Source organism: Doryrhamphus excisus, linkage group LG1 (genome assembly GCF_037039965.1).
Source record: "Doryrhamphus excisus strain RoL-2023G ecotype Guam linkage group LG1, RoL_Dexc_Guam_v1.1, whole genome shotgun sequence".
In the NCBI taxonomy this organism is placed as follows: domain Eukaryota; kingdom Metazoa; phylum Chordata; class Actinopteri; order Syngnathiformes; family Syngnathidae; genus Doryrhamphus; species Doryrhamphus excisus.
Genome location: NC_136357.1, coordinates 19,668,883 through 19,679,706, shown reverse-complemented (window position 1 = coordinate 19,679,706; position 10,824 = coordinate 19,668,883). Strand labels below are relative to the sequence as shown.

Sequence of the window (10,824 nt, the reverse complement as noted above, 5' to 3'; positions counted from 1 at the left end):
GCCCTATCATCCTTTGCTCAAAATGTGTTTGAGAGCGAATAAAGTGCATTTTCCAACAATGGTTGTGTGTGCCAAGCAATAATGCACATCACACTAAATGTGTTCCATAAGTGCCAAAACGCTCTTCTCTGAGCGAGTGGAGTGCTTTTTTGGACGTGGCACACATGTGCCATATATGGAGAAAATTTTTACCACAAAGCCTATAGATTGCTTGAAATACATTATCACAGCGAGAGAAACACTTTTTCTCATTTTCGCTCTAACTCTACAGCAGTGCTTCTCAACCACATGAAACTGTTGCAGATAGAACGGGATGCGAAGCTGCTCAAAATGTGTTTGAGAGCGAATAAAGTGCATTTTCAAACAATTAATTGTCCGAGAACCAAAATTTTGACCACGAGCACAGAGAATGCAGTGTTTTAAGGATGAGTTAGTTGATTTGAGCTGGAAACATTTGATGCAATGGTGCCCTGTGGTCGGTTAGCTCAGTTGGTCAGCGCGTGGTGCTATTAACGCCAAGGTCACGGGTTCAACCCCCCCGTACTGGCCACTCTTCTTTATGTCCTCCAGGAACAACAAAAGCCCACAGCGACAACCACCTGTCAAACACGCTCGACAAGACCGCAGAAAGACCGGGGAAAGGTAAACAAAACAGCATGCCAAAGCAGAGCAGCGGCAAACCTCTCGCCCACCGTGACTGCATGAAGCAGATCAATGGGGGTGGGCGACCCCATCAAACAATCAATCGTTTCAACTGTTTTCTTTTAGTTAGTGTATGATTACTTATTTACTTGTTGATTTGAGTCCAAATACAAATCAGTGGTAACCGTGGATCAGGATGACTTCCCCAAATGACACAAATGTCTGTGACAGCTGATGTCAAAGATCAGCTGGTAAAAAAGGTAATGTAAAAAAACAGCATGGTAAAGCAGAGCGGCGACAAACCTCTCGCCCACCATGACTGCATGAAGTAGATCAATGGGAGTGGGCGGCTCCATTGTCAAGACTGCAAGGAGCAGATCAATGGGGGAAGTAGACCCCATTATCCTCTACCCAAAATGTAGACCACAGGTGCAGAGAATGCGGACCGTGAAGGAACAAAAAAGCCCCTATCAACAAACCCCGGCCCTCACTCGCCAGTGCGGCGTTGTCTCGGATATATGGACCACAGGTATTTGTCTAAACAGGAGCTTGTTGGTCTAGTGGTATGATTCTCGCTTAGGGTGCGAGAGGTCCTGAGTTCAATCCTCGGACAAGCCCTCCCTGTCCTTCTTTTCTACACAATTCCCAGAACAATACCATCAGTGAAGTTCGACTCTAATGTAATCTGACAGGATGTACTTCAGGATCCGGCGCTGTCTGTACCCTTGAAGGTTCCATGGTCTAATGGTTAGCTCCCTGGACTTTGAATCCAGTGATCTAAGTTCAAGTTTTGGTGGAACCAACTTACCCTGCAGCAATAAGGAGGCATTTGCTAGTGGACCTCAGACCCTATCACTGGTCACCTGAACAGGGACTTGAATCCCGGACACTCGGATCAAAAATCTAACCTTCAGGTGACTGGCTCAACCTTTGTCTTGTCTGACCATGAAGTATTTCGTCCTGAAGATATTTGGCTTGTCCATGTGATCAGTTTAAGACCTCAGTTGATTCCAGGACCTGCCTCTTTCTTTCCCCTTCCTCTTCCTCCTCCAGTCGTCCCCATCCACCACGGCTGAAGCAGTGGCAATACAGCCTGGACAACAGTGTCAGCATGAGCCCAGAGAGGGTTACCTGAATCCCTCTTTGACAGAGCCCCTCTTGAAATTGACTTTTAATTACTGAAGTGTGTATGAGGGTTGCCTTGTTTTTATGCTTTTAAGGATGTTCTTTTTCGTTGGCAGGTGCAGAGGGCCCAGAGCGGCAGCGGTTTCCCTGTGTCACTTTTTTCCACTTTTGGTTTGCTGAGTCACGGGTGCAGTGTGGTTTGGATCCCTCCCTTTATGTTACCGCTGTCGTGGTAAGCCCCAACCCAGGCCTCTTTTCTTTTTGATAACTCTTCCCATCACCACTTTCTTTGTATTATTCATGGTTTGTGGCTCATTTTAAGAGAATCGTTTCATAAAATAACTACTTTTATAATTGTAAATCACAATCTTGTTCTGTGGGTTTTGGGGATTTAATGTAGAGTTTGTGATTGATCCAACCTGTTACATCCAGGGGTGAAAGTCCCCAGGTGAAGTTGTTAGCAAACTGTTAGAATAAAATGTAGATACAGGTATTATTTTGTTAGTTATCACCCTTATATCCATTTGCTTAGACAATAGAAAGTGTTTGAATGTGCTGAAGAAGGAATGTTCCTGTGACCCTGATCAGAGACCCCCCAGTAACCCCCAGGTTCTGGAGGTGCCTGGATGCCCCAACAGCAACCCTGGAGATGCTCATGTTAATCCTGCAAGAATGTGTCAAGATAAGAACTCATAAAACATTAAAAGTAGTTGCTCTCACATACACACACACACATAGACAAACAAACTGCCTTCTCCACCCCCCTTTAGAGTTGCACGACCATGTAGTAGGGACCCCCGAAAGAGAATAAAATGGGAGGAGTGTGAACTGCATATTCAGAGTGGAGCGGCATGTCACTGGGTATGTGGTTTCACTCTCCTCGCTGCGAGCAACTTTGAATATTGTTGTCTGTCTCTTCTGTATTTCTGTATTTAAGTGTTTTTACAAGTGTCACAGGAGTTTGAACCTGACATTTACTTGGTCCTTTGAGCCGGATCCCAAGATACCTGAGGAGTCCAGTTGTGGAGCGGACAAGACAGAAAGACCGTAGCCACGGCAGACAAAACCCTTTGATGGGCTGTCTTCTCAGCTCAACAACTGGAAGCTGAAGGTTGACGGGATACCGACGGAAGAGAAGACAACAAACAGTAAGACACTTTGGATCATAGTGTGAGTGTGAGTGAAAGGGTGTCGTCCCTTTGTGTTAAAGCAGGGGTGGGCAAACTGAGACCTGGGGTCCACATGCAGCCTGCTAAGGGTTTTTGACCCCTAGAGCGGAGTGTGGCCCGCGAGTCAATAAGGTTTGTCACCCGGTGCTAAAAGCCTTGTGTATACTAGTCGCTGGCAAGCAAAGAGACGGACTTGACAGTCTTCTGTAGGAAGACGAGCTGGCAGTCTTTTGTGATAAGGCGGACTTGGCAGTCTGTTGCAGTAAGACGGACTTGCAGTATTTTTGCAATAAGACGGACCCGGCAGTGTTCTGACTGTAGAAAGGAGTTGTCTTGTGTAATAAGACGGACCCACAGTGTTCCTGCCATAGAAAGGAGTTGTCTTATGTGATCAGACGGAGTTGGCAGTTTTTTGAATTAAGACGGAGTTGGCGGTCTTTCACAATAAGACAGAGTTGGCAGTTTTTTGTACAAAGACGGAGTTGACGGTCATGTCGGTGAAAGGCCTTTTCGGGGTTTGAATGTGAAAACGTTTTCAAAGTACGAACGAGTGTGTGAATGGGAGATTTTGTCACTAGGCAGGTCTTCATATTAAAGGGTGAGAAAAAGTATAAGTCTTTGAGGAAGCAGAGGCAAGAATTCTCCGCCCTCACCGGGGTAGAAGCTTGAGAATTACCTCAAAGAAAAGTTCATTACTCTCTCACTGACAAGAAACCCTGTTGTTAGTTTTCCCTAGGAATCTCATCACAACAGGGACCAAATTATTCCCAAGATGGGAAATAAATGTGGAAATCCACAAGTCAAAAGGGAGGAACTAAAGTGCAAGGATTGGTGTTACGTGTTTCAGCACCAACCAACCAAACTAAAACATCTGGAAATATGGATTAACAAGTATGGTTTTGACGGACAATTATTGATCCCTAAATTAATACAATTGCAACAGGATATTGCAAAAAGAACAAGAATCAAACCAATAAAATGCAAAAGGAATGGTGACCTATCATATTGGAAGGAGTTGGCAGAGAAAAGGCAAAAAGGCGAGGTGAAGATGGAAGAAAGGAAGGCGAGAGATAGAGCAGCAAGTGAAGGTTGTAAAAAGGAAGAGCTATATATAAGATAGTAAGGGAAGTTTTACTTCATGAGTATCAGAAAGATGAAAGAAAAGTAAGTGAGGAGAAAGACTCAGACACATGAAAGGAAGATAACGAAAGTAGGGTTATGCCAACTAAAGGAGTGAGCAATAGTAGTCAAAATGATGGTGTAGTAGGTGGACAATCACAATTGTATCCACAGTTCCCTGAACCCCCACATTATGACAACCACGATGTCAGACCATCAATGCCATACCCACCACAAACAAGAGCTAAACCTTTTTCTGTTGAGTGGTCAAAACAGATGGGAGAAGTATTTTCTCCTAAATCACCACCTATGGTTTCACCGGAAACCGATGCGTTTCCAATGATAGACGTACCAAACCCCAATGTAGCCAATGATGAACATCCCACAATCTTAGTGTATCGTACATGGACACAGGAAGATGTAAAGAAGGCCTTAGATGGTGTCACACCTGTAAAAGAGGACGCCGTAAGATTTATTACAGACATGAACAACTTGAGAATGTCATACCACCTGAACGGAATAGAAGTACAACAAGTGTGGATGACAGCCTTAGGGCCAGAGTGGTGTCTGTGTAAAGGAAATTGGAGCCCCACATATGGCAATGGCCAACCTGTGGCCCATGATGACCCCACATTGGAGCAAAGAATCAATCAGTTGGAAGAGAGAGTCCTAGCAAAGTTCAGGAAAAGAGCTAATTACTCAACAATAGGACAATGCAAACAAAAGAATGACGAATCATTTGATGAGTATAGAATGCGTATGATTACGGTATTCAAAAAAAATAGCGGCCTTGCTGAAGATGATGAACCCGCAGGCCCATACCAACAACAGTTAAAGAACGCGATACATGCTAATTCAAATCCTGGCATAAAAGGGTGGGTTGATAAACATTTCATCGGAATGCCCACAGCAACTATGGCAGACTATATCACGTACGCGCAGCATGCAAAAAAGGTGTTAAATAACAAAAATAAGATGCAAAAAATAGACACCTTTGTTACAGATAACGGAGAAATCCTCTTCCAAAGTCAAGGACGATTCAGAGGAAAAGGTAGAGGAAGAGGTAGAGGAACAGGAAGACAGAATGCACGAAGCTATCCCAACAATACTGGATGTTGGAATTGTGGTGAAGAAGGTCACTTCTCCCGTGATTGTGACAAAGGCCAGTTTAGAAGGAACCAAAAGCCATATTCAGCATGACTAGGCTTGTCTTCACAAATACAACCAGAAACAAATGATAAACCATTAGTAGAATTAAATTTACAAGAGGTATTTGCCTTTGAACATCCCCGACCGGAAGTCACATTGGAAGTGAATGGTAATCCAATCAGATTCCTTTGTGACTTGGGACCTTGTAGAACAACTTGCAGAGATGAATTTCTACATTTCAGATCTGCAGGAAATACATGGCTCAGGACAGCAGGAGGAAAATTTGACAATAATGGTCAACTCCCTACCAATAACGTTGTGGTCTCTAGATCCATCAGATGTGGAACTAATTAAAAGTGCCCAACCTGTACAAATTAAAGCTAAACATGATTACAGACCATGTGTTAGGCAATACCCAATAAAATCAGATGCATATGAAGGAATAAAACCAGTGATAGAAGAATTGTTAAAAGCTAAAGCCTTAGTAGAATGTAACAACTCAAAATGGAACATCCTTAATTTTCCAGTGGGAAAAAAGTGCCACCCTCTGTGGGATGGAGAATGATACAGGACAAGCTGTAAATCAAGCTGTGGTGGCAAGAGCACCTTGTGTGCCTGACCCACACACATTGTTAAATTCTTTACAAACAAATGTCACATAGTTCACCATAGTAGACATCAGTAATGCATTCTTCTCCATTCCAATAGAGAAAGAAAGTCAGTTGTGGTTCGCATTTACGCTTGCAGGAAGAAAAAAAAATATGCATACACACGCCTACCGCAACGATATTGTGAAAGCCCGATAATTTATTCACAAGCAATGATAGCCATTATGTCTATGTTGAACCCCCAAATTAAAGCCAGATATTACTATATGTAGATGACATCCTACTAGCGTCAACAGATAGGAAGTCATGTGAGGAAGACACAATAGCCTTGTTGCATCAATTAGCAAAAAAAGGCCATAAAGTGAGTAAAGACAAGCTACAATTTTGTAGGCAATCAGTTAAGTATTTAGGCCATCAGTTGACAGGGCAAGGATGAACTATTCTAGCGGATAGGAAACAAGCAATTTTAAATGCACCTAAACCACAAACAAAAAAGCAAATGATGTCCTTCTTAGGACTCACTAATTAGATGTAGATGTTGGATTCCAAACTATGCACAAATAGTGTCACCATTAACAAACTTAATGTATAAAAATGATGTTACTCTTACAGTGCAATGAGGAGGCAGAAAAAGCATTCTGTGAAAAAGAGTACTGGTAGGAAGTACGATTCTAGCACTGCCTGATTACAGCAAAACATTTAAACAAACAGATTATAAAGGTGTGAAGTGAGACTGAGGTCATGTACTCAGTCTTACTACAAGAGTATGGTGCAAAGAAACGACCAATAGTGCACTACTCTTGTAAGCTAGATGCAGTGGCATCCTGTAATAGCAGCATCTATGGCCGTGGAAACAAGTGCAACCATTGTATTGTTCCATTCACTAGTACTGAAAGTACCTCATGCAGTTTCCACCCTGCTATTACAGACTAGCATGACATATTTGTCTCCTGCTAGACATCTGTCTGGTATGGCGACACTTTTGTCCCAACCACATTTAACACTTGAGCGATGCACCACGCTCAACCCAGCTACCCTTCTACCACTCCCTGAGGAAAGTGAAACACATGATTGTGATGAACTAACAACACAAACTACAAAGTGGAGACCAGACTTATTAGCTCAGGGACTAACAAAAAGAGGAGATTTTTGTAGATGTTTCCTCAAAGAAAAATGATTTGTGGAAAGAATAATAACAGGCTATGCAGTCATAGCGCTTACAGAAGCATGCAAATTAATGAAAGGTCAAAAGGTGACAAATTATACTGATAACCAATACGTATATTGAACAGTACATACCTTTGCACAATACTGGCAAAACAGAGGTATGATAACATCAACGGGAAAGCCAGTAACTCATGCAAAATTGTTGATAGCATTACTAGAATCAGTGCAATTACCAGAACGAATTGCTGTATGTAAATGCATGGCACATACAAATAATACTAATACCGATATCCTTAGGAAATGTGTTCGCTGATAAAATGGTAAAACAAGCGGCACTAAAGCAGCTGAACCATCTTAAGACTGAAAAATTACAAGTAGACTTTGAAATATTGGCTGATATGCAACAACAAAGTCCAAAGTCTAAAAGTGAAGGAAAGTCAGCCCTGATTCTTGCATCCCAGAGCTGTTGTAGATTGGCCTCACATGGGATGGAGTTGGAGTATGTGTATGAGATGGACCAGGATCCTGTTCCTGGACCAGATACTTGCTCCTTCACCCCATTATCTTTATTACCTCCTGAGTTTAGTTTTCCAATGAGTGAATGGCCATAAATGCCTGAGACCATCCTGGCTTTTGGTTCTCCCACAATGATCTCTGCAAAGATAACACGAGACGCAGCACAGGATGCTGTGTCCTGACCTTCTACTAACTTTACTAGTGGTTGACAGGTACTGACCACAGTTTAACATGGTATTCATCTAATCTGCATGGAATATATTTTCAATTAAACAGAATTAGACTACAGCAATCTCTTTGTAAATCAAATTGTAAAAAAAAAAAAGAAAAAAAGAAAAGAAAACAGGAACAATGTTCCACATGGACTTAAAGAACCATAGCGCGTACCATCCCCAAAGTGGAGGACTGGTAGAACAGAAAATGCATGGAAGAAACAAAGTGTCCAAGGACAGAATGTTTAGATCTAGTTAAGTGACAAATAACGGCACAAATGGTTTGAGTCCATATGAAACGTTGTTTATTAAACCTTATAACTAGTTCGAAAATGTGTAGGAAACTGATGAAGATTCCACTTTGATAGAATACATGAGACTGACACCAGGAGACTGAGTGTTGAGTAAAAGTAGAAAAAGAAAACACTGGCACACTCCCAAGTGGGAAGGGCCTTATCAAGTACTGTTAACGACACCAACAGCATTAAGAATTGTAGAAAGAAACACTTGGATACATCAAACCCATTGTAAAGTAGTCATTGTTCGGGAGTTTGACGAGGAAGGTAAAGACCAGTCTGTGATGCAGGGGACTTCAGAGTCCTAGACTCTGAGGCATCGTGCTGAGCAGTGAAGATTATAGCACATACCCTGGTCCAGAAAACCAAACAATACAACCTAGTTCTAAGATCACTATTGTAACAAGAGGATTGGTGTTCCTGACAAGTTGCAGTGTCTTCTTCTTTTCCATACAGTGCCTCAGTGTCTCGGAGTGGTCCATGATCTTGATCGCACACCTCCACCCTTGCTTGCCAACAACCTGACAACAACATCAGCCATGCCATTATGTCCAGTTTTATCTCCACCAAGACCTGAAGAAGATCCATCACATGAACTGTGCTCTGACAGCAAACGATCACTTCCAGACTGAAAGTTCAGAAGATGTTTGCTGACATGGTGTTTATGGTGACAACGACAATCACATCACCAGCCACTAAAGTGGAATGTGGCCGACTCAGAACTGGACAGGATCACACCTGTGATGCAAAGACAAGCCAAGCACCAGAATCTAGAAATGGCAACAAATGGCCACCTGCAAGGAGGACATCCAGAGGAGAGACTGGAACAGCAATATGACCCTGGCATGTGCAGCAAAGGAGACTTTGGACCAAAGACTTGATGGAGGACTTTCTTAACAAGCAAGGCGGAAGGAAGCAAGGAGGTGGGGCATGATGGGATCATGCCTACTCTGACTCATCTGATGCCAAGGATGACAATGAGGTTGACAGTAACGCACGCACACACACACACAAACATGCACACACACAAAAAGTACCAGAGAGCAGACGTGTGGTGTTGATGTAGAGACAAATACAACTGTGACATTGTATATAACATGAGCGGAACATGTGCAGTAGTGACATTCCTGATTCCAGTATCCATTTACCCTATGAATGTTGACGTGTTACTAAATGTTATCTTTGAAGCAGATGAACATCACCTCCCAAACTACTTCCAAACGAAAAGGGAGGTTCCAGACACCGACTGGATGACGAAAGACAATCCCACTTACATCGATGCCATCAGCGTGCCACGAGGGGTACCACCAGAATACAAACTAGTCAATCAGATTGCAGCGGGTTTGGAGGAAAATGTTATCCCATGGAAAAGTGAACAAAAATGTGGATAGGATTAACTACCTCCACTATGACATACAGAAGCTTGGGAACTACACCGACTACTACTCACAGCAATTGGAGAACAACTCCCTGCCACGTCACTCATGGCCTTCCAGAATCGCATCGCTTTGGATCGACTGCTGGCACATCACAAGGAGTGTGCGCCATGTTCGGCGACCGATGTTGCATGTCCATCCCCAACAATACAGATTCCACAGGAATGCTGATGCGTGCGATCTCTGGCTTAGAGGCGCTAAACACCAAGATGAAGAACACTCTGGTGTTGACACTGAGATGTTTGGTGACTGGTGGAGAGCATTTTGGAGACAATGGTCTCCTTACTTGATGTCCGTGCTTATTGCACTCGCTGTTGCCCTTTTTTTGTGCGCCTTATGTGGATGTTGTATCCCTATCTTGAAGATTAGAATCACATGGACTGTGAATTTAACCATGGCACTAAAGACAACAAGGTAAATGAAATGTACCCCCTACTGGTGGCAGGTGGCAGCGATGAAAGTGATGATGACTAGGACAGCCATTATAGATATGCTCCTGACTTGTTTCTGACAAGTACTTTGACTCAGGTGACGAGAACACTTCCGTTTAAATGTAAGCATATTTTCTGACAAATATGACCTGCTCGGTGAAAACTCGAGGGGAGACCCAAGGAACAACAGCAAACAGATAAAAGTGTGATAAACAGGAGGAAAATGTTAGAATAAAATGTAGATACAGGTATTATTTTGTTAGTTATCACCCTTATATCCATTTGCTTAGACAATAGAAAGTGTTTGAATGTGCTGAAGAAGGAATGTTCCCGTGACCCTGATCAGTGACCCCCCCAGTCACCCCCAGGTTCTGGAGGTGCCTGGATGCCCCAACAGCAACCCTGGAGATGCTCATGTTAATCCTGCAAGAATGTTTCAAGATAAGAACTCATAAAACATTAAAAGTAGTTGCTCTCACATACACACACACACACATAGACAAACAAATACAGCTCGTGCAACTGCCTTCTCCCCCCCTTAGAGTTGCACGACCATGTAGTAGGGACCCCCGAAAGAGAATAAAAGGACAGGAGTGTGAACTGCAAATTCAGAGTGGAGCGGCATGTCACTGGGTATGTGGTTTCACTCTCCTCGCTGCGAGCAACTTTGAATATTGTTGTCTGTATCTTCTGTATTTCTGTATTTAAGTGTTTTTACAAGTGTCACAGGAGTTTGAACCTGACACAAACTACCTACCTACTGAGCCCCTCCGTGCAGGCCAGTGATGCACCCAATCACTCATCTGGGGAATATGTATTGTGTGTTCAAACTGGGACAGTTGCTCGTGTACACACCTTCAGAGATCAAGCACATGTCCTTGTTCCCATGTTTTTGTAAAAGTACGAATTGAACGGCCGTGTTTCCACCCAGTTTTGAACCGGGGATCTTTTACA

At 43.0% G+C, this 10,824-nt stretch overlaps 2 non-coding genes across 2 annotated transcripts; both read left to right on the top strand.

Annotated features, from left to right (window-relative positions):
• Window positions 1–474: 474 nt before the first annotated feature.
• On the top strand, window positions 475–550 carry trnan-auu (transfer RNA asparagine (anticodon AUU)). The gene has a single exon. It is a non-coding gene; the product is annotated as a tRNA-Asn (tRNA).
• Window positions 551–1,188: 638 nt separating this feature from the next.
• On the top strand, window positions 1,189–1,260 carry trnap-agg (transfer RNA proline (anticodon AGG)). Its single transcript has one exon. It is a non-coding gene; the product is annotated as a tRNA-Pro (tRNA).
• Window positions 1,261–10,824: the final 9,564 nt, after the last annotated feature.